The sequence below is a fragment of the Genypterus blacodes genome, unplaced genomic scaffold (genome assembly GCF_046128005.1).
Source record: "Genypterus blacodes isolate CSIRO-AG114 ecotype Tasmania unplaced genomic scaffold, CSIRO-AGI_Gbla_v1 ptg000105l_1, whole genome shotgun sequence".
Taxonomy (NCBI): domain Eukaryota; kingdom Metazoa; phylum Chordata; class Actinopteri; order Ophidiiformes; family Ophidiidae; genus Genypterus; species Genypterus blacodes.
Window position 1 is genome coordinate 462,742 of NW_027466909.1, and position 19,953 is coordinate 482,694.

Sequence of the window (19,953 nt, forward strand, 5' to 3'; positions counted from 1 at the left end):
TTCTCACTTTTGTGTGTGTGTGAGTGTGTGTTACAGCGGACGAGTGGCTGTGGGTTTCATGGCGAGAGGACAAAAGCGTGGGTGCCACTAAATGAAACAGAGGCCGAAGCAACTGCACACTCTGCGGCAATGTGATAGGTCGAGCCAACTCGGTTAACCAAATCTTGGAATGAGGCGTGCGCGCGCGCGTGCGCGCACACACACACACACACACACACACGCACACACACACACACACACACACACACACACACACACACACACACACACACACACACACACACACACACACACACACACACACACACACAGGAATTGTCCCATTGCCCAGACAGCTTTCCTGCAGCCGATAATGAGGAGGATTGGAGATGTGCGTTTGCTTGCGCGGATCTAAAACACACACCCACACACTTTAATGGCTGACAATCACACAGCAGCCCGGGTCTACAGAATCAGCACTCTGCCCCTCGCTCGCTTCCACATTTGTGTAAAGCAGCTCTCATTACTACACACACACACACACACACACACATCACACCTGCTGACACCAGATACAAACATAGCGAGAGGAGCCCTTCTACCAAGCTATTATGTTGACAGTAACATTTTCCAAAGTATCCTACTAATCCTGACATTTCCTGCAGCGCCTGGTTACGCTGTGCGCCGCTTTCTTGATCTGAGCCGTGTTAGCGGAGGCCCGAGCAGCCAGGGCGGCTTGTTGGAACAATGATTTGATTAGGTTTGCACTGATTACAGTCTTGTTGGTCATAATATATGGCTGTATCCCAGTGAGCGAGCGAGAGGGGGAGAGAGAGAGAGAGAGAGAGGGGGAGAGGAAGAGGGAGAGGAGGGGGTGTTGTGTTTGTCGAACGCAATCCTATTGTGTTTCCCCGTGTTGAGCAGAGGTGCGCCCGAGAATCAAAACGAATCAATCGGTATCAAAGAGCAACGGTGAGGGTATTAATACAAATCAGCAGTTGTCACGCTCATAAGTGGCCCCTTTCAATCTGATCACGGTGAAGGATAAAGGGGGCCGGCGAAGGAAACGGATGCCGGACCGACGCTTCCAGCAGCGAGCGCCTCGTCTAGCGACTCGTGTCTTGTCTTGGATTGGTGTTCAAGAGGCTTAGCGTGTCGTTTTCAGCCATGCTTTCTGGACAAACACTGCGTCAGGCCTCAGATGCTCTCGCCCTTTGTGAGCCTGTGAAACATTAACCAATGAATCTACAGCGTTCAAACTGTACAGACGCCGATCCCCCGTAAAACCAACAACGGCTGCGCAGGTGAATTCTAAGAAACGCTTCTATTGTTAGAGATCTTTGAAAGCCGCGTCAAGGTGCCACCCTGCTCTTGTTCTTCAGCTTGTTTAGGTGCATTCCCCCTTTTGTTCTTTTCATAGGTGAGCATAGGGCTGTAGGTAGTAGGTAGTAGGTGGCTGTTGGCTGAGATGTACGAAATCACAATAATACTCAAAGGTTTATAGTATAGTACAGTACAGTATAGTTAATTAACATTGGGCAAACCCAGAAGACGCTGGACTACATACCTTAGCATGCTACCTCCACAACCCCAGATTATTGTGTCTGTTAGGTCTGTTACTCAATTCAGGTTGATTTTAATCTGTTTACCTGTTTGTTTTTGGGATTAATCACGTTAATCAGAGTAGAAAGGAGCATCTTAAGGCAGCGACAGAACGGACCGGCGCTGACATTAGACTGGAATCCAATATGACGCAAAAGTCATTTCAAAAGAGAGAAACGTTAAAAGGAGTTTCATAGATTTCAGATTTAATGTCCGTCTGCTGGAGAAAAAAAAAGAGACGGATCAGAATTAATCCTCTTTTCTGTTTGTGTGTTAATCTGATTACGTCAGATTTTTCAGCTGCTATCTGTGGTCATGGTTACTGATGTCGTCTGTGACTCTTTTTTTCACCTTCAACCTGCCATAACAGAGCTTGCATTTTTAGATATAAACAAAATATCAGCAAATGCAAATCCTCAGTTAGGATCATCACATCCAGCCGGGCGTCTGCTTATGAAACCACCGCACGCTCTTGACATCTCTCCACAGAGGCGCGCTGTGGCTGTCGCCGTTCCAAATAAATGACCTACTTTGCACATTAACACACATTTACACGCAGGCAAGATTCAGAACAGCTTTATGGCTCCAGCTCGCGCCTTTAAGTGCAACATTTTGTCCAGTTCTTTGAAGACGCAGGCGTTTTCCAAGCATCCTGTCATCTCTGAGTAGTCGGAACTCAGGTAGAACAACTGAGCAGAGGCAGGTTAGAACAGATCTCCTTCCAAAGCGTTAAATTAAACATGCGGCGGCGGGCGGGCGTGTGTGTTTGTGTGTGTGTGTGTGTGTGTGTCTGTGTGTGTGTGTCTGTGTGTGTGTGTGCAGACTTGTACCTTTGTGGTGGAAGAGTGTTAAAGGAAGGAGAGGATGGCGCAGAGGCCCTCCTAAGGTGCTCCAGGCCCTGGCAGAGCTATTTCCAGACCTCCTACCCCCCCCTTCTCTCTCCTCCACCTCCACCTCTGGAAGGGAAACCACACCACTGCACAGGCCCCAGCCACACACACACACACACACACACAGACACACACACGCACGAGTCAAGAATGGATCCATTATTCAGACAGGCTGCTAGGGGACTGGGACACAGGGTGGGATGTGGTAGCGCGACACGCTCGCTCACCCGCTTTAACGTTCTGCAGCAGTACAGGAGTGCAATAGGAGGCGGAGGACCTGCTGGGTGTAGTTTTTAATGACAAACACGCAGCTCAGCATGTGCGATGGTAAATAATGTGGTTTAATTTTCCACACTTTGATTTGTGTAATGCAAAGCAACGGGAGAAGCTTCACCTTCACCGAACGCTGCGTGAGCGATCATGAGTCATGTGACTGCAGCAGTGTAAGCAGCTGTGGGCAGCAGGGGGCCCCGAGCGAGGGTCCACAGGCAGGTTTAAGTTTTCTACGACAAACTAGCCTGGCCCCTTTTAAGGATTTGAGTATTTGTTTATTTTTCCCAATGACTATTCAAATATTTGGCTACTAGAAGTGCTACGTTCACAGCCCAGAGGCTACAACAAACCGTTCCACACCAGGGGCCTCTGTTTATGTCCGCGTAAAGAGAAACTGTCATTTATGACTCAAGTACCAACATTATGAACAGGTTTTCCAGTACTTAAACAGAGGGTTCCAGTCCGACCAGCCTTGGCATATTTACATCATGTTTACGTTTTGGGCTGCTTTGGGAGGGGTCCCAATTTCAAATTCTCCTTCAGGCCACCATAGCCATAGGGCCGTCCCTGATTCAGACACAATACAAAGTGACACACAAGAGTGCAACGCAAGTCAACTCAGCTATGAAACCACTCATCATATCAGCTTAGGCAACAACTCAACGTGACGTGGAAGAATGTGGGTTTATACACACACACACACACACACACACACACACGCACGCACATATGCACAAACACAGAGGCCAGATTGTATAACGAGTTTGCTCACGGACCGTGATAAGAAAATGTGGTAAATGCGTAATCTGATATGCATGACTTGAAGTTTCTCTCAGCCTTTCTCGTTTCTTCTCCTCTTGGAAAATCGCAGGTTGCATCCATAATTTACACCAGCCTCCGTCTGTTTCTCTCTTTCCACTCTGCTCCCTCCCTTCTCTCTCTCTCTCTCTCTCTCTCCATCTCCCCTTCTCTCTCTCTCTCTCTCCTGGCAATCTGGCTTTTGCAGCTTTGCTCATTAGCATATTGCAGAATGTGCAGATGCCACCAAAAATTATTCACCTTCCAGCGCTTTGATGCTGTGTACAAACTACACGGTCGACATTTTGCGCAGCGTCGCACACAAAGGCGGAGGGACGTCGCCGCCTTTCACTCCAATGCGTTCGGGGACACGATGGTGACGACCTCTGGCCTTCTGTTTCTTCATCTCACCCTCACTCACCCTGGTTACATTATCCATCATGTCAATGGTTGTTTGATACGGTGATGAGGATTGATGAGGCGTTTCTTCTCTGCCACATGATAACTGAACACTTAATATTCATGCCTTTCGTGCCAATAACTGATTAAATTATATTCATGCTGTTCACGGGGTAATTGAACGCGTAGTATTCATGCACGTTTCTGCATCAAACCAAGCCTCCTCTTCCTCTTCCTCCTCCTCTGGGCAGATGAAAGCAAATGGCTCGAGTACGGGGATGGGGGAGATTAGCAGTTGTCCTCCTCATTGAGACTGATATTGGTATTGATAGAGGCCAATCAATAGCCATACATGGTACCTCACCATTGGCTCAACACTGCTAACACTGCTCTTCTGGTTTCACACCCTGGGGAGAGCTTGGAGCAAAGCATTATGCATGAAGGAGAAGGTATCAAAGCAAGGACGCAGGTCTCTCAAACGTCCTTTGAACGGACCCTTTTCTGGATCAACCAAGACGATTGTGTAAGAGAAATGCGGCGTAGCAACGGACGTATCTGGTGTCACGCAAAGAGGCCGCGAAATCACAATCACATAAATCAGAACGCAGCCCGAGGAGCGCCGATTCAAAACAGCGCCCGAACACGTCTGACGGAGATTAAATCAACATGTTAGGAAGTTTTTCCGGGCCAATATTTTTCTTTAAGAGCATTAGGACAATGGGCGACGCAGTACAAGACAAAACCCTTTCGCCCTTTTCGTCACAAATGATTTGAGTTCAATTTTTCGCCCTAAACACAACTCAAACTCCCACAAGTTCAGCTGAGTAAAAGCAATATAATCTGTTTCAAATTCATCGCGGAGAGCACGCCGAGTCTTCTGCTTCGGTTACTGGACATAATCGGCAATTCATTCCGTCCTTGGACAAAGGCCTTTGTGTTTACAGGCTGCTATGACACAACTCCAAATTAAACCAAACAAATGGCTTTTATGAAGCAAAGCCACGCTGAGGCGTATCTGTATCAGCCAGCAGCTGATGCTTGATTGTTGGGACGAAAGACACAAGACGATAAATCAGGATCCTTACCAGTGGATGAGGATGTTCCTGTGTTTCCTATTAGGGTGGAATCCGTTCCTTAATCCGCATCAATCACAGAGCGGATCTGGAAAGAATAGGGAAACAAACGCAACACACACATCAGAAATCTTGACAAAACACAATCTGTGGGGGTGGGGGTTTGCATTGGGACAACAAGACTATAGGGTGACATCGTTAACTTCCCAGACTCCGATCACGATCTCCTAACGGGCCGACCGCTCACCGACTATCAACGTGCAGGACTGCAGGTTTTACTCTCACGTTTCTGCGTTTCAACCCACAGAATCACTTCAGTAATATTCCCCCCAAAAAACCGTCTGGCTTTCATTTTCCCACACACGTTTAGTCGTACAGTTGGCGAAAAGAAATGACTCCAGCTATCTTCACAAGCTACAGATTGCCTCACATTTAATTACTGTTAACACCAGCGCTAGCAAGCTAAATACGCCTCCATGATTTATTCATTTTCCCCCCATATTTGAGTCAAATTAAATTAGTCATATGGGTTTAATTAGCTAAATATGATCTGATATTGTAATTTCACACTTGGATATGGCACACAGAGAAAAAAAGGGTACTTGAACACAAAGAAACATGTTAAACTGCCGCTCATTAGCAGCGTTTAGGTGCAGTCATATGTTGGCATCACTGACAGCGGCATTAGCTGAATGGCTGCTTGGATCCAGCAGGTTTACACGCGGGGATGTTACCTTTAGTGCTAAAGCACTGAGCTCATGCCTCTCTCGCCATTATTCACTGCCACTGTGAGTCATTGAAACGTCGCTAATGCACGTAACTCCCCTCATATTTTCCAGGACCGGCACGCCGCTCGTTACTGTTATTGTAAGACCACAGAACCCCAATTAAGTCAAAAAATAAATACAAATGGTTGATGTGTGGAAAGTAAACAACATAACACAAAGCATTATCACAAACAAAAAACAGACCGAAACACGCAAGTCACGATAAAAATGGAGAGACATTGAATGCAGCACTACAAACGTGTTAAAGGCTGAGTTCACTTACACGAGGCAGGTAGGGTGACGTTTGCGTGCACGTTTGAACAAAGTTTACAGAGTCAGAGTTTGATACCTACTCATGCATTACCTCAACGGGAATACGCAATATGTCAGGTAAACAAATGGGTCCGGACAAACAGAACATGTCAATTATATCATTCCCACAAGTCGGGTACAAACTCTTCAGGGCAAAACAAGCTGGATTTTGGAGCAACGGAGTTTGGACTTCCCTGCCAGCCTCGACAGGGCAGCTGTAGGATTACGTCATTACTCCAGAATGCTACAACCAGGCTCATATGCAGCTCGCCTCATGCATGTGGTCCAACTAAGATTTGGGTTTTCCTGGGATCCATACAGCATGCTGTTGGAGGTCTTAACTTTAATCAGAGTAGATTCACAATGTTTGAACCTCTGTTGACACTTGACTTCCATCAAAATGTTGTAGAAGCACTGTGAGCAATGGAAACCAGGGCGGCGACGAAACATGAGCCACTGTTCCGTGTTTTGTCACTCTCACCAAGAGGAAATCTAAGTGCTGTGAGCTCTGGCTGCTCACACACACACTGTCACACCGCCTCACCACGCAGGCAGAATTATCAGAGAAAAAACAAATGGAGGCACTGATTCACTCCTTGTTTATTTACAGCCCTCTACGGAGAAGGAATAAATTCCCCTGTTGAGGCTTTGTTTCCCCATCACACGGCACAACGGGACGCACGAGAAGAGGGCTGAGCGGGCCACATACACACACAGACACACACACACACACACAAACAGAGACTGATAGGGATACAAGAGCACGTGCACACCCGCGCACAAATGTCTTACATCTGGATTAATCTCCACTGGGCGTCATCACAGATGCCATTAAACGTAGCAGAAGGGGAGAATCATGCGGGAAAGAGGCTGCCATCTGAATAATTTATTCCGAAGCTCATCTCGTCTCACACCAGGAGGATTTCTGCTTTCAATTTACACTGTTTTTCTCCCCATATTTAAATCGGCGAGCAGATTTGTTGTGATTGGCACGCGGAAGGTCAACGTTAGCGAGGTAGCATCGCTGCTGTCCACAGCAGGCTGGTGTGCTGCTCCATTAGCAAAGGGCTAGTGTGTGCGCGTGTGCATGCCTTGCCGTCTTTGTTTATCTGGATGCGTGCTGGGTGACACTGGAGAATAGGCCTACGGAGCTCAGAGACAGCAGTGTGTGTCTGAGCTTATTAGGCTGCTTTCCAAGGACACAGGAGGCTGTAGACATTACACTGGCGGGGGGGGGGGGGGGGCGGGACACACCAGCGTCGCTAATCATAGCAGGACGACGTTAGGACTGCAGACAGAGCGAGAGCGAGCGAGCGAGAGAGGGAGGAGACGAGAGGAGACGAGAGGGAGAGAGAGAGCAACAGAGGGACGACTTGGAGAGCGGAATGAAGTCATGTCTCTCACGCGTGTCCTCGCTCTGTGTGTCACACTGGGACTGAGAAGCGGAGGGACAAGGGTTCAGTGAGGCTCAGGTCAGCAGTGACGGGATGAGCGGCGATTAGCCAAAGGCAGGAGCCAGCAGCTCAGAGGGACAAACTGTATTTGCAAGTCCTCCGTTGGAAAGTTAAGCATAGCACAAAAGATCTCTCTCTTGTGTGTGATTCCTCGGGGAACAGATCAGTCTGCAGACGCTCCATACAGGCGACAGCAGCTATAAACTTCAAGTGGATATGAAAATATTGCAAGCGGAGTTAGACTATGTTTCTATAAGCCGCGTACAGACGGAAATAATGTCAAGAAACACAGAAGCTGACAATAATTTCATCAAGTACAAAACCTATTACACATACTGGAGTTTAATTGTTTGTCTCAGACTCGCTCCACATTTGGGCCTTTTGTTCCTGCTAAATTCACATTCCGCTGTTTTTTTTCCGTCTAATATTGCAGCAATGTTTTGTGTGTGTGTCTGTGTGGGAGTCAATCCACTGATGCCAAAATGAAAACAGCTGGGATGTCACATTACCTTTTTATATCTGGCAAATTGTGACCGTAGCCTTGTACGGTTGGATCTATAATCTGTTCTCAGTGGAGATGACCTGTTGTTTTTATTTCTTTATGATTCAAAAGATGAAATGAATGTGAAAAAAACAAAACAACCCCAAAAGAACACAAAGCCTCTTTCACTAACTAAGTTTATGTCCTTGACACATTTCCGACCAGAATGACTGATCTGTGTTTACATTACAGCTTTGCGAGTTTGAGAACTTTCTTGAAAGTTTGATGGCTGGAAATTCACACAAGAACAGTTGAATGGAAACACCATCGTCACGGAGATACATGAACATTGTGTGGAAACATGCTTAGTTTGAGAGTAGCGTGTCATTCTCTGAAATGTAACACAAAAACGTCCAAAAAGCGGGTACGAGGTTGCTACGGCAATACTGTGCTTACCGCGCAAAAATGCTGCTGTCATTTCCAGGAGTAAATTGGTAGGAAGAGGCCGTGCTGATGACAGAACCTGGCTGTTTGTGCCGTTACAGGCATGAATGGCCCTGTAGTAGCCGGGCACAGCGCAGCGGTTCAACAAGGCCTCTTTAACCGGCTGAATGGCAGGCGAGCAGACGGGGCAGCGAGCCAACCGCAGACATTCAGCTCCTGCTGCTGTGAGGATGCCAGTTCAACAAGACCACAGCGGCCACGTGACCAAGGCAGGACGCAGGAACGGCGAGGGAGAGGCGTGGAAATCTGTGAGCAACTCCAGAGTGAGATCACCGGGCGGCTTGTTTCTTCTCAGATGGCTTTCCATAGTTATCCACGTTGTCTCATAGTTTCTCTTGTGTCAACTCTTTGAGCAGTTTTGTTGTTCTACTGCGACCGTAGGGAGTCTGGGTGTGCAGCTTGTTGCGTTGTTAAACTTTAAAGCCCCGGGCGTTGCGTCAGTGACCTTTACACCCTCTGCCTCGCGGAGATCTCCGTGCAAACCGAGGGGAAACTCAGCACCAGTATGACACAGCATTAAAGGAATGCACCAGCGGATGTGGTTCTCAACCTCTTTCCCTCTGCTTCTCACTCTTCTGCTTCACTCCCAAGTCTTCCCCTCCCCCTCCGGGTGTGGGCAGGTCCACATGCACCCGGTAATTATCAAGGTTATTTTCTCCAGAGGGCCAAATCCCTGTTTATGGCCACCAGCGTGTGTCACAGGGGCCTGGCTGTCAATCCTGCAGGGGAACGGCGAGTCTGCGGACAACCTACAGGAAGGATCACAGCTTCGGCACTCGCAGGGTTTACAGATGCTGCAGTTTGCCAGACCTCATAGACGCTCATCTCTCATCTCCCCTCCTGTATTAAAAACATTTCTAAAGTTTCGGTAGCTGTGTCATGACCCGCAGTGAGGCAGCAGAAAGTGAAGTTTCGTGTGAGCTTTGACCTCAGCTCTCGCCAAAACCCAGCAAGGTATTTCTGAAAACAACCAACTTAAGGAAAGCTATCAAGCAGCAAGAGTTAACGCAGAGAAACTGGAACCAGAATGTATCCAACCTGCTCATAAATGTCTTAACATAAATCACTATGCTTTATTTACTGCAGATGTGGAGGTCAAGGACTAATTTATGTTTCCAGATGCCCTGAACTGTAAAAAAGGAGACAATTTTCTACTAATATTGGTTCTATTCAATCTGTTGCCAGATCCAGACACCCAAGAGAATTGTGACCTGGGTTAGAGTGCACATTTCCTTTGGCAACCGCAACAGAGGAAGCAGGACGGTGAAAGGCCAGCGGTTAACAAGCCCAGTAAAAGAGCGTTAAAAACTACCCAACAAGCTAGGTATTATATCGCTTAATTAGAGGCAAACAGGAGGCCACTTTGTCTTCCAACACAGAGTCGACTTGTTCTGGTAGTGTAGTGGGCTCGTCAGCAAACAAGAGCTCGGGGCGACCTGAATTGTGAACCAAAAAGTACATTTCCATGTAACAAAGTATTCACCAGGGTCAACAGTGCACACACATACACACACACACACAGAGGGAGAGAGAGAGAGAAATCGGGTGCTCCCTTCACAAAAGGTGCTTCCTCTTTGTTTCATCGTGCAGGCCAGGCTTTGTTAGTGTGCGGAAATGCCTCCAAGAGGGAATGAAAATACTGGCAAGTCCCTGCAGCTCATTTTGGAGAGGGACCAGGAGAAAGGAGACGGGTCCTGCAGCTGCAAAAGACGCGCGAACGCACGCAACCGCACGCATGCATGCATGCCAAGTACCCATGTAGGCTGTGGGCTCAGGTTACGTATGGAGATAAACGTGTTAACCTAAAGAACATAAACACCGGTGTTTGGTTACAGGGCTGACGGGACACCGGAGCAGTCAGAGGAAGCTAACACTGACCATACAAGAGCCTGAAGCTGGACTCATGTTGTCACGGCCTCCACAAAATTACAGGCAATGTCACTGTGGGAGCTCACACCGCCGCTTAAATCAGGGGTTTTCCAGACTGGGAATTAAGTGACTCCATTTCCTACGTTCATTAAATCAAATGAATATTGTCGTCTGGAAAGAGATCCCACAAAACAGGCCCACGTCCAAATTCTAGATCCTGAGCCACGGAAGGAACAATAGCTAAGACGAATAGATGGCGCAGGACGATCAAAGAAAAGTGGTGGAAATCCGAGGAACTTTAAATCAAGAAATGCTGTTTAAAACTCCGGTACCTTGTATTTTTTTTAAATATTCCATTACCTCACCCCACGGCCATCCTGGTTGGTAAAAAACACGTGTTTGTAATCAGACGACAGTATTCCACCAGCAGATGATTGCAATCAGTCAACGGCCAGCACTTAAGGCAAAACATAGCGCAGGAGTAAGAAAAAGGAACCCGGGATTGAGAGGAGTAGCAACACTCTCCGAGGGGTTTCAGGCGCGAGTGGGTCGTTCCTGTAGACACACTCGGCCGTGTCCTTGAGTGGGAAGCACAGCTGAGGGTTCTAGTCCTTGTCGCCGCATCAGTAGCTACGTTTACATGCGCAAGGTAGCCTGGCAAAGGTCAACGGCCCGTGTAAGACTCAAGACTGGACCAAGATGTTTACGCGAGCTGTGTTTACAAGTAGTCCATTTATAATCCTGTTGACGTGAAGGCCACTCTAGCATATCCCACCATCTTCATGCAAACATGTAACAGCATCTAGCCTTTGCTTTGCATGATACCCATTTCATCATGATAAAGGTTAATTTCCTCCACTGTGTATGTGAGACATCTTTCTCTTGCGTCCTTTGAGGTTTAAGATAAGTCTAACTGCTAACCCCCTCGCTAGCTCATTACAAATTATATTACGTTTAATCTTTATCGAATGTTTGGTATCAGCAAGTGCCTTAAATCTCCAGTTAGTGTGCTTACACTTCCATTTAGAGCCCAGTATTCAGCTGACATTGGCCCTGGAATTCCGCTTTTAGCCAGACTGGACTTAGCCTGATTAAGGTCTTAAGTCAGACTATTATCAAACCACTGCTGTACACGTAAAGGCATCTCGTGATTCTCACTGGTGTGTCGGGCGAGCAGTGGCAAGCCCGGGAAGAACATCGGGAATTCCAAATTGGGAAACAAGGGGAAAATGGCTCGAATTTCCTAAATCGTCACAGTTCTTGAAGTTCACTGGAATGCGAACAAAGAACTTTGGGAGGGAAGTAAACAAGTTCATGAAATCATCCACGTGTCACTATAGTAACCATTTTACAGCATATATAAAGAAAGTGTAAAGTAAAACCTTTTAAAAAGCTGTCAGTGGTTTAATTATATCAGCTGAAACATCTTAGAGTAAACGTACACAGTTTGTTTAGTGAACTCCTCCAGCTCGGTGCAACGTATGCATCCATTACGTTTTCAACTGCGCCGCCCACACTCGCATTGAGACGACCCTGCTAATTCAAAACATTATGCTATATATGTTAATACATCGCATAAGTTTCTGCCTCCTACACAAATCTGACCCTCAGCTGCATCGTATGTGCGTCTTTATTTTTCATTTCTCTTTTCAGCTACCGCCAGCTCTTATTCTCTCACCTCCGAGAAGCGGCTGGGCAACAGTACGGTAACATGATATTCCGAGCTATTTGAAAATAGCAATGGTGTCACTTTCATGGCGGTCACGTGACGTTTCTGCCTTGGATCGGAGCAGAGTGATAAGACAGCAAGTGTGAACGAGTTGGTGGATAAAAAGAATGCAACTGCTGTAATTTGGCAGCACTTTGGGTTTGTTCCAAATGACAGTGGAGAGCCTGCAGAGCCGTAATGAGGCTGTGTGTCCAACATCCAGAAGAAAGATGCAGCCTGATAATGAAATACTACACATTAATGTTCCCGTCCTCACTTATAATCCAATCAGCCGAAAATCGTCCCTCTTATACGCAGATTAAGGCAATAAACAGATTCTTTTTTTGGATCTAAATCACAAATTTCAAGCAGCAAAAGCTACAGTTTTAATTACAAGTTTCATTATTGACAACGGCGTTCAATTAATTTTTCTCTGAGAAATGGCAACTTTTTTAATTACATGACATTATTACTTAAGTTAATTTAAAAATAATTATGCGTGGATGTTAACTACACCGCTAATTTAGCCTCCTGCTAAATGATAGCCACAGTTTGTGCCTCTGGTGACACTGTTTTCCCACTTAAATCTCAGCTAAATTGGTCCAATTTTCGAACGCCAAATTAAGTTAACATTGTAAATGACTCGACTCCGGCTGACTAGGCTGAAAGTGAGAATCGTGGGAGGACCAGTGTCAACCTAGGGCACACACTGATTCACTGACTGACTATTTTCATTTAAAGATTAAGCAGCCTCGGCTTCCAATACAGGCCAAGAGATGAATGTATAGAAATGAACTTGGAACTTTGTCCTAGAAAATCAGATATCGTTCAGCAAACTGACAGAATGGAGGATCTTTGAGGACAGCTGCTAGAGTTTCCTCCTCTGTCACTCTCACGCACAGACACACACACACACATACACGTCCCTCTCCCTCTCCTTTTTAGCCAGTGACAGCAGGCACCCGGCGATGACATGAGGAGTGTCTCTGGCAGCCAGTAAGGCAGCACTAAACAGACAGAAATATCTGCTCTGACAGACGGACGGACCCTCACCCACGGCGACACGCATGCAGCTGTCGCCCAGCTTACCGCCCCTCTTCCCCGACTCTCTGCTTTGATTTTCCTCCATCTTTTCCCCTTTTCTCGCTCAGCTTGGCTCGTCGCCAGGGAGCGGGACATCCAGGAGGGAAGAGGAGGGGAGGAAGGGGTTCGGCTTTCATGGGGCCAACTGTTGAGCACGCCGCCTTCTTCCACTTGACCAGAGTTGGCCACGGCAGGTCTAGCTCTTTGGTCCTTTCACTCTTTTGTTCTTGCTTTCCTTCGCCATTCTCCCTCTCTTTTTCTCTCTCTCTCCCTCACACACTCTCTCTCTTTCTCAGCCGCAGCCGGTCTGAATTAGGGGGGTCAGGGTGCGGAGTGGAGAATAAGTCAAGCTCTGGTATCTGGAGCTGGAGGGGGAACCAAAGATCAACAGCAACAAGAAACCACTGCTGCAATGTGCTGCGCCAAAGCCCAGGCCGCGGCTGTGTGTGTGTATTTGCATGGGCGTGTGTGTGCATTACAAAAACGTAAATCTGCTCCGTGTCAACAGGTTGTCAGTGATCTCTGACCTCCATATTTCAACTGACAGGTATATGACAAAAAGTGTTGTGATTGGCACGGAGCTGCAATGTGACGAACAGGGGGCAGGACCGTCTCTGTTCAATAGGAGGATACAAGCACTTATTGGTTTAATACCATGGAAAATCTCTCTCACACACACACACATACAGGAAGGCACACCCACCCAAACACACACACACACACCAGATCTACACCCCATGCAGAGAGCAACTTTAATTGCTTTGTTTCAGTGGTCCCCTCTGAATGGGAGAGAAGCTGGAGGCTGCAGTTTACAAGACACATCTGCAGGTGTTGCATTTCATACCGAGAAACTCAAGCTGTGACAAAAAACACACACACACTCACATACACTAACACAGGCTCACAGATAGACGGCTATACAGACGGACAGACAAACTCACACATAACACACAGACTACAGGTGCGGTAACGTTCTGTATTTTCCTTCACAGCATCGAGCCTGAAAACCTTGGCACGTTCGCCTCTTTACACCCGTGTCTGTTCACACAAAAGCACAGACATTAATGTGAAACAATGCAAACTCTACGACACAGAAGCCAGACGTTCTCTTTACTGACTGCTGTGCTTGACCTCATGACCCCACAATAGACCTCCTCCATGTGACATGTTGCTCCAACACAACACCGGCTGGCTAGCACTAGCTAAACTTCTGTTGAGTAATGTTGCCGCCATCTTAGTAAAGGAAGAAAAACAATCATCACCCGCTGACATTATGGCTGGTTACCAAATAAATAGCATATATCATTTCATACGGTATATATCAATGTTGAATGACTGAATTACTAGTTACAAACTTAAGCTGAGACAAATAGCTCCAAAATCTCTTCTAACCTAGCAAATACGCTGCTACGTAGAGCTAAAGTAAAGCTGGCTACAAAGTGGCAGTCTATTTAGAGTTCAAATTAAAGTCCGCATTTCCATTAATTGTGAAATATGGCGTTGGTATGTTGCTGTCGACGTCTTGTCTTTTCATTGAAACCTGACAATGATGCTTGGTAGCTCGCTAGGAATGTTCTGGACCGTCCGTGATCCAGCTCAGCCGTAGTAATTGAGTGCTAGTAATTGACCAGAATGCTTTAATTACAGAGAGCTGTTTAATGAATCGCGCTAACAGTTACAGCTATAGTGTTGGGCGAGGAAAGTGGACGGTGTGCAACAAAACAGAAACATTTCATGAACTATCGCACAACGCTACGTAGTAAAAGTCATTGTTGTGACAAATTACATTAATTGGTGGACTGCTGTTTGTCAGTTTTAGAAGCTTGTCCCATATTCCCCACTTAAAACCATTAAATGTATCAAATATGAGTATTAAATGTGGAAAATGTGGTAATTACAGCTTGTGCCCCGTTTAAGATGAAGATGAAGACTTTTGTGGACTCCAGATCCTCTTGCTGGATGGAGACTCAGGTGTTAAATTTATTTATGTCTTCCTGTATTGTTGCATTTCTATCTGTCTGTTTGGAATTCATCTGCCTCACCACCTACAGCTCCGACTGCACACCTGGCGGTTCCAGGAGAGGGAATCTCTGTCGGAGTTTCCTCTCCTGGGATTTCATCCATTTCCCCCCCTTACGTGTTACAGGTTTTTAGGGAGTTTTTCCTCGGTCATGAACTGTTGTTGTGTGGGCCTGTTGAGCCGTTTCAGACGTTGTACGTGGGCTACACAAACAAAACTGACTTGAGTGGATCCATTCTCTCTCTCTCTCTCTCTCTCTCTCTCTCTCTGCAGCCGTGCACTCTGTGAAGTATCCGCATTGTGGATCGATAATATGACCTGCCAGTCTGCTTTTTTCACAGTGTTGGCAACCTACCGCAGCAGAGGTATCTGGCATGATTGAACACAACTCATTTACCACAGCATTACTACTGTCGCAATGAATAAAATAAGGTAAGAGGCGATAAATGCCTAGCAACTATAGACTAAACACGGAGATCTATGGTAGCAATAACAGTGTAAGGTGAAAATGCTCTATTGGTACGACACAGCCAAGCCGGACCAACCACATCACCCAACCAATGCAGGAAAACCTTTGATATCACGATCCATAGCCCCTCGAACACTACTTCAGCTTATTTCTATACAGTCAATGCTATATTTCCTCTCCACGCCTTCTAGGAAATAGCTCCTTCATAACACTTTCCACCTTTTACTTCTCGACCTTCCATAGAAATGTCTCTGCGACAATCAGATCTGTTTGTTACAGCTGAGAGTAGAAGAGCTTTAGAGGATCTCGGCGAGCGCCGGCTTGTGATTCACAGAGAGAAAGAGCAATCAGCTGAGCTTCACATTCTGTCTCCTTTCTCCCGGCATCTCTATTGTGGCGTTCTCACACACTCGCGTGCCGCCGCATTGCACACATTTTTGCTAATCTATGCAAATGAGCCACAGATGGACAAGTACGTATCTAATTGAAAAACATATGTGTCACACTTTTCTTATCTTTGCATCCTATTTCTGTCATTCTGCCTTCATTTATTAAGAATTAAACATGACTGTGCATTGTGCTATTATTCAAATGAGCAAAAGCGTGCTATCTTTTCTTTGTTTACCGATTTGTATGGCATCACGGAATCAAGGTTGGAGTATTCATGAACGCCATTTCTCAGTCGTTTCCTCTCTCCCCTTCCCTCTCCGTCCCTCCCCCACTCCATTGCTCTCTCTCTGAATTCTGCCGCGGCATTGGAGGAACGTCCCGGGCATTATGAGGAGCCATTAATGAGTGTGCCGCGCGGCGTGTTGTGATGCGCAGCATATTACAGCCATTCATCAGAGCCGGGAGACACTTGACAGGCGGACAGCCAACAGGTTGTGTAATCATATAACACAGTCATGTCAGGCCTGCCACGGCTCCGTGTCCCATTCAGGCCTCTAATGTTGTTTTCCTCTGGGTAATTGACGATGCCAGACAGGGAGACACAGTGATTGATAACATCATGGACTGACTGGGCGCATAAAGATGGAGGCCAGCCGGACTGATGTCATTTAGGATGAGATCAACGTTTGAAGATCTCTATGTCTAACCAACCTGGAAATGAAAACACAATGACATAAACAGTCTCTGCTCTAAAGGCCTATTCAGACTTGATCTGTTTTCAGGATGCAAGTCTGTGTTTTTATCAAAGAACGTCTGGGAAGTTGACATGAGATTCGCACAGGATGATAGATTGCTGTGTTAATGACAGAGAGAGAGAGAGAGTGTGTGTGTGTGTCTCCATTTATGCATGACTAAACCGCCAGAGGTACACACACATTAGCCAACATTACCACATAACACAAGCCACCTTCAAGTACAGCCAGGGACCAACAGGGACCTGCTTCTACCTCAACCTTGACCCTTTACACCTCAGTGTGCTTCAAATGGAGGGTGTGACAGCGTCTATAAGTAGTTTACATGATTCATCACACAGAGACACTTGCTTCCAATAGGTTTACTTGTTTCGCACTCCTTTCTATTCTTTCTTGCATTCTCAGCCTCTGGATAAAAGAAAGGTCAAGTACTACTTTTTCCTTGCTGTCCAATTGCGTTCGCTGATGGGCAGGATTTCCAGATTGATCTATCCGCAACAAATATCAATGAAATTACCGTTGACCTCCGGAAGCTGTTTGCTCCGATTCTGCGAAAAATACACTGACATCATCAGGTCGGAGGAAGTGGTGCACTTGGTGTTTCTGGTTGGCTGTAGCTGACTGAGTGACTGACAGCCGATTTATTGTTGCCGAACAGAGAAAACTATTAGGAGGTATTAAATCAACGCCTGAGCACTAACAGTGTCAAAACAAGCCTCCGAATAACTGTTACTCCCATAATTAGTATGCACGAGGAATGCCATCAAATGCAAAAGGAATGTGTGTGAGAGTGTTGCGGCGCTCCGGCTTGGCCTGAGTGCAGGTGGGCCCGAGGCAGAGTATCCTTACACAACCTGTTCCGCTCTGTCCCTAAGCTGGAAAAGAGAAGACAATGTTCTCTCTCATCCTCCCACTCCTACCACTTTATACCGCTGCTTATTGGTGAGATGGCTCTCGCAGCTCACACAGACCCTGGAGTGTGTGTGTGTGTATATGAGTGTGTGAGCAAAATGCGCTGTAAGAAGATAACCACAGAACACAATGAGTATCACCTGCAAGGATAACACTCATTCCCATGTGTTGAATATCATCACAGCCTCCGTCACAAGAGATAAAGAGACGCCACGTTTTACCATCTCTGCATCCGGACACCTTCTCCGGATTTAAGGGATCCGATGTGTAGATTTCCGTGAACACTTAATGCTATAAACCGCTCTGCACTTTTGTTCCTTCCTTCATAGATCTTGTGTCTCCTCCTCTCTTCATCATCACGCCTCATCCCTTTGAGTTTAATATCGCCTGCAGCTTTGCGTCTCTGTCCACATGGTGTCCAGGTGCAGCTACACATTCAAAACAACTTTATTAACAACAGCGAGCGGAAACAGGAACATGAAGGTCGGCGGCAGATTTGTCTTTGATGGCGATATGAGGCAGACTGTGTTCTGATCTTTCCGGTCTAGACGTTATGCGAATGTGTGTGGGTGTAGCTCGGACACGTTCACACGCGTGTTCTTTAACACTCCTGGGCGGGGGGGGTGTTCCATTTAGTAACCGCTTAGTTTGAACAGCTTCTGAAAATGTAAACAAACCCGCTTTCGTAAAACAGAAGTGAAAGGAACAAGACAGGAAACCAACAATTATTGGACCTGATAAGCAGAATTTGGTTACAGTTTGAACCCGCCACCAGACAGGAAGTGGAACAATTGAGCCATTTCATCAGTTTGGACGTGCTGGAGTGCAATTTTTGAATTTGGGAGGTGGCACATATTTGACCGTCTGCCACCTTCACTGACACACTCTTTGCTACACACGTTAACCTGAATCGTTCCTCATCTTGGGAACACAATCCGATTCTCTCCACTTCCTGTTTGGTGCACTGCTTTCCTGTGTGTGTCCTCAGACAAACACGAAGACGAGTAAGAAGGCAGAGTGAGAGAAAAGCAAAATGGAGGGAAATGAACAGACATGAAAAAAGCAAAAAAGAAGCTGGGAATGGGATGCTAATTCCCTTGGTTTGAGTTAATCCCTGGAAGCTCTGACATCCTTTCCTTTATCTGGGAATGCCATGTGGCACGGAGGCACAGACGGCACACCGAAGGAACGCAACTCAACTGTTTTTCCTCACACACACACACACACACACACACACACATACATACATACATACATACATACATACACAACCTCTGCCTCTCTCCTTTCCTCAGACGGTCAAGCTAAACTCACAACGGCCGCAGTGTTCGGTGTCAAACAGTAGTCACTCTGTAAAGCAGCGCCGCCATTGAAAACCAGTCCAATTAAAGAGGCAGAGGAGGAAAAGGAGGAGAGCACAGTGGCATATCTGAGAGCGTGGATGCTGGCGAGGAGGTTTCACCGCATGACAGCGGCGTGGAGACTCGGTGGAAGTCGTTTCCCTCGACTCTAAAGCTCTGTCACTTCCTCCGCCGCCCCTCTCTCCCCACGTCACGCCGCCGTGTGTATTCAAGAGCGTGTTAAACCTGTCGCTTCATGCCTGTCGGCTCATTTCTTCATCCAGCGCTGTTATTCAGTTTAAGACCCAATTCTTTGACAAACTTTAACTTTCGAAAGGTAAAAATGCAGCAATAAAGGGAGAGAAGAAGACAAATCCGCTCCGTGGTGGTGTTTTTCCAACAGAGCGAAAGATTTTGGACTGTGTGTGTGTGTGTGATAAAAGCAAAATGTGTTTACCTGTGTGAACTTTGACCTCCTGCTTGTGCTGCTGTGGTGGGTTGCCGCTCCCCCACCCCCGCCCCTCCCGTCATGTATTCCTTGCACACGGCCCTGCGCTGACCCCTCTTCACCTTCAAGTGCTGTGAGGAGAAGGAAGAGAAGAGAAATGAGTGTTAAATGTGTTAGAATGAAACGGCAGGGAGCAGAAATACAGAGTTACAGTGCTGGAGAGACAAAATCACCACAATATTTACCACAATTTTACAAACTGTTTGTCTTAAATACCCTCAGATTTGAAGTCAGTGACTCCATTACTTCCTGCGCTGCCGCCCCACACACACTCCTACCTCCTCACCCTGAGAGCCGGAGCTTCAAACCAACCAGCGAACAACTGCACCAACCCATCACACACACACACCCCACCCCCCCACACAGGAAC

General features: G+C 46.7%; 1 protein-coding gene across 2 annotated transcripts in view; it reads right to left on the reverse strand.

The window, feature by feature from the left end:
* zmiz1a (zinc finger, MIZ-type containing 1a) overlaps window positions 1–19,953 on the reverse strand; it is a 97,840-nt gene that overhangs the window by 52,449 nt on the left and 25,438 nt on the right. The window contains exons 2-3 of one of the 2 annotated variants that reach the window (XM_076160317.1): window positions 19,533–19,654; window positions 5,027–5,102 (exon numbers count right to left, since the gene is read on the reverse strand). The gene's annotated coding sequence lies outside the window, so the exon portion shown is untranslated. Of the gene's footprint in view, window positions 1–2,411; window positions 2,513–5,026; window positions 5,103–19,532; window positions 19,655–19,953 lie in introns of those variants that run through there. The other variant, XM_076160318.1, reaches the window with a different exon arrangement.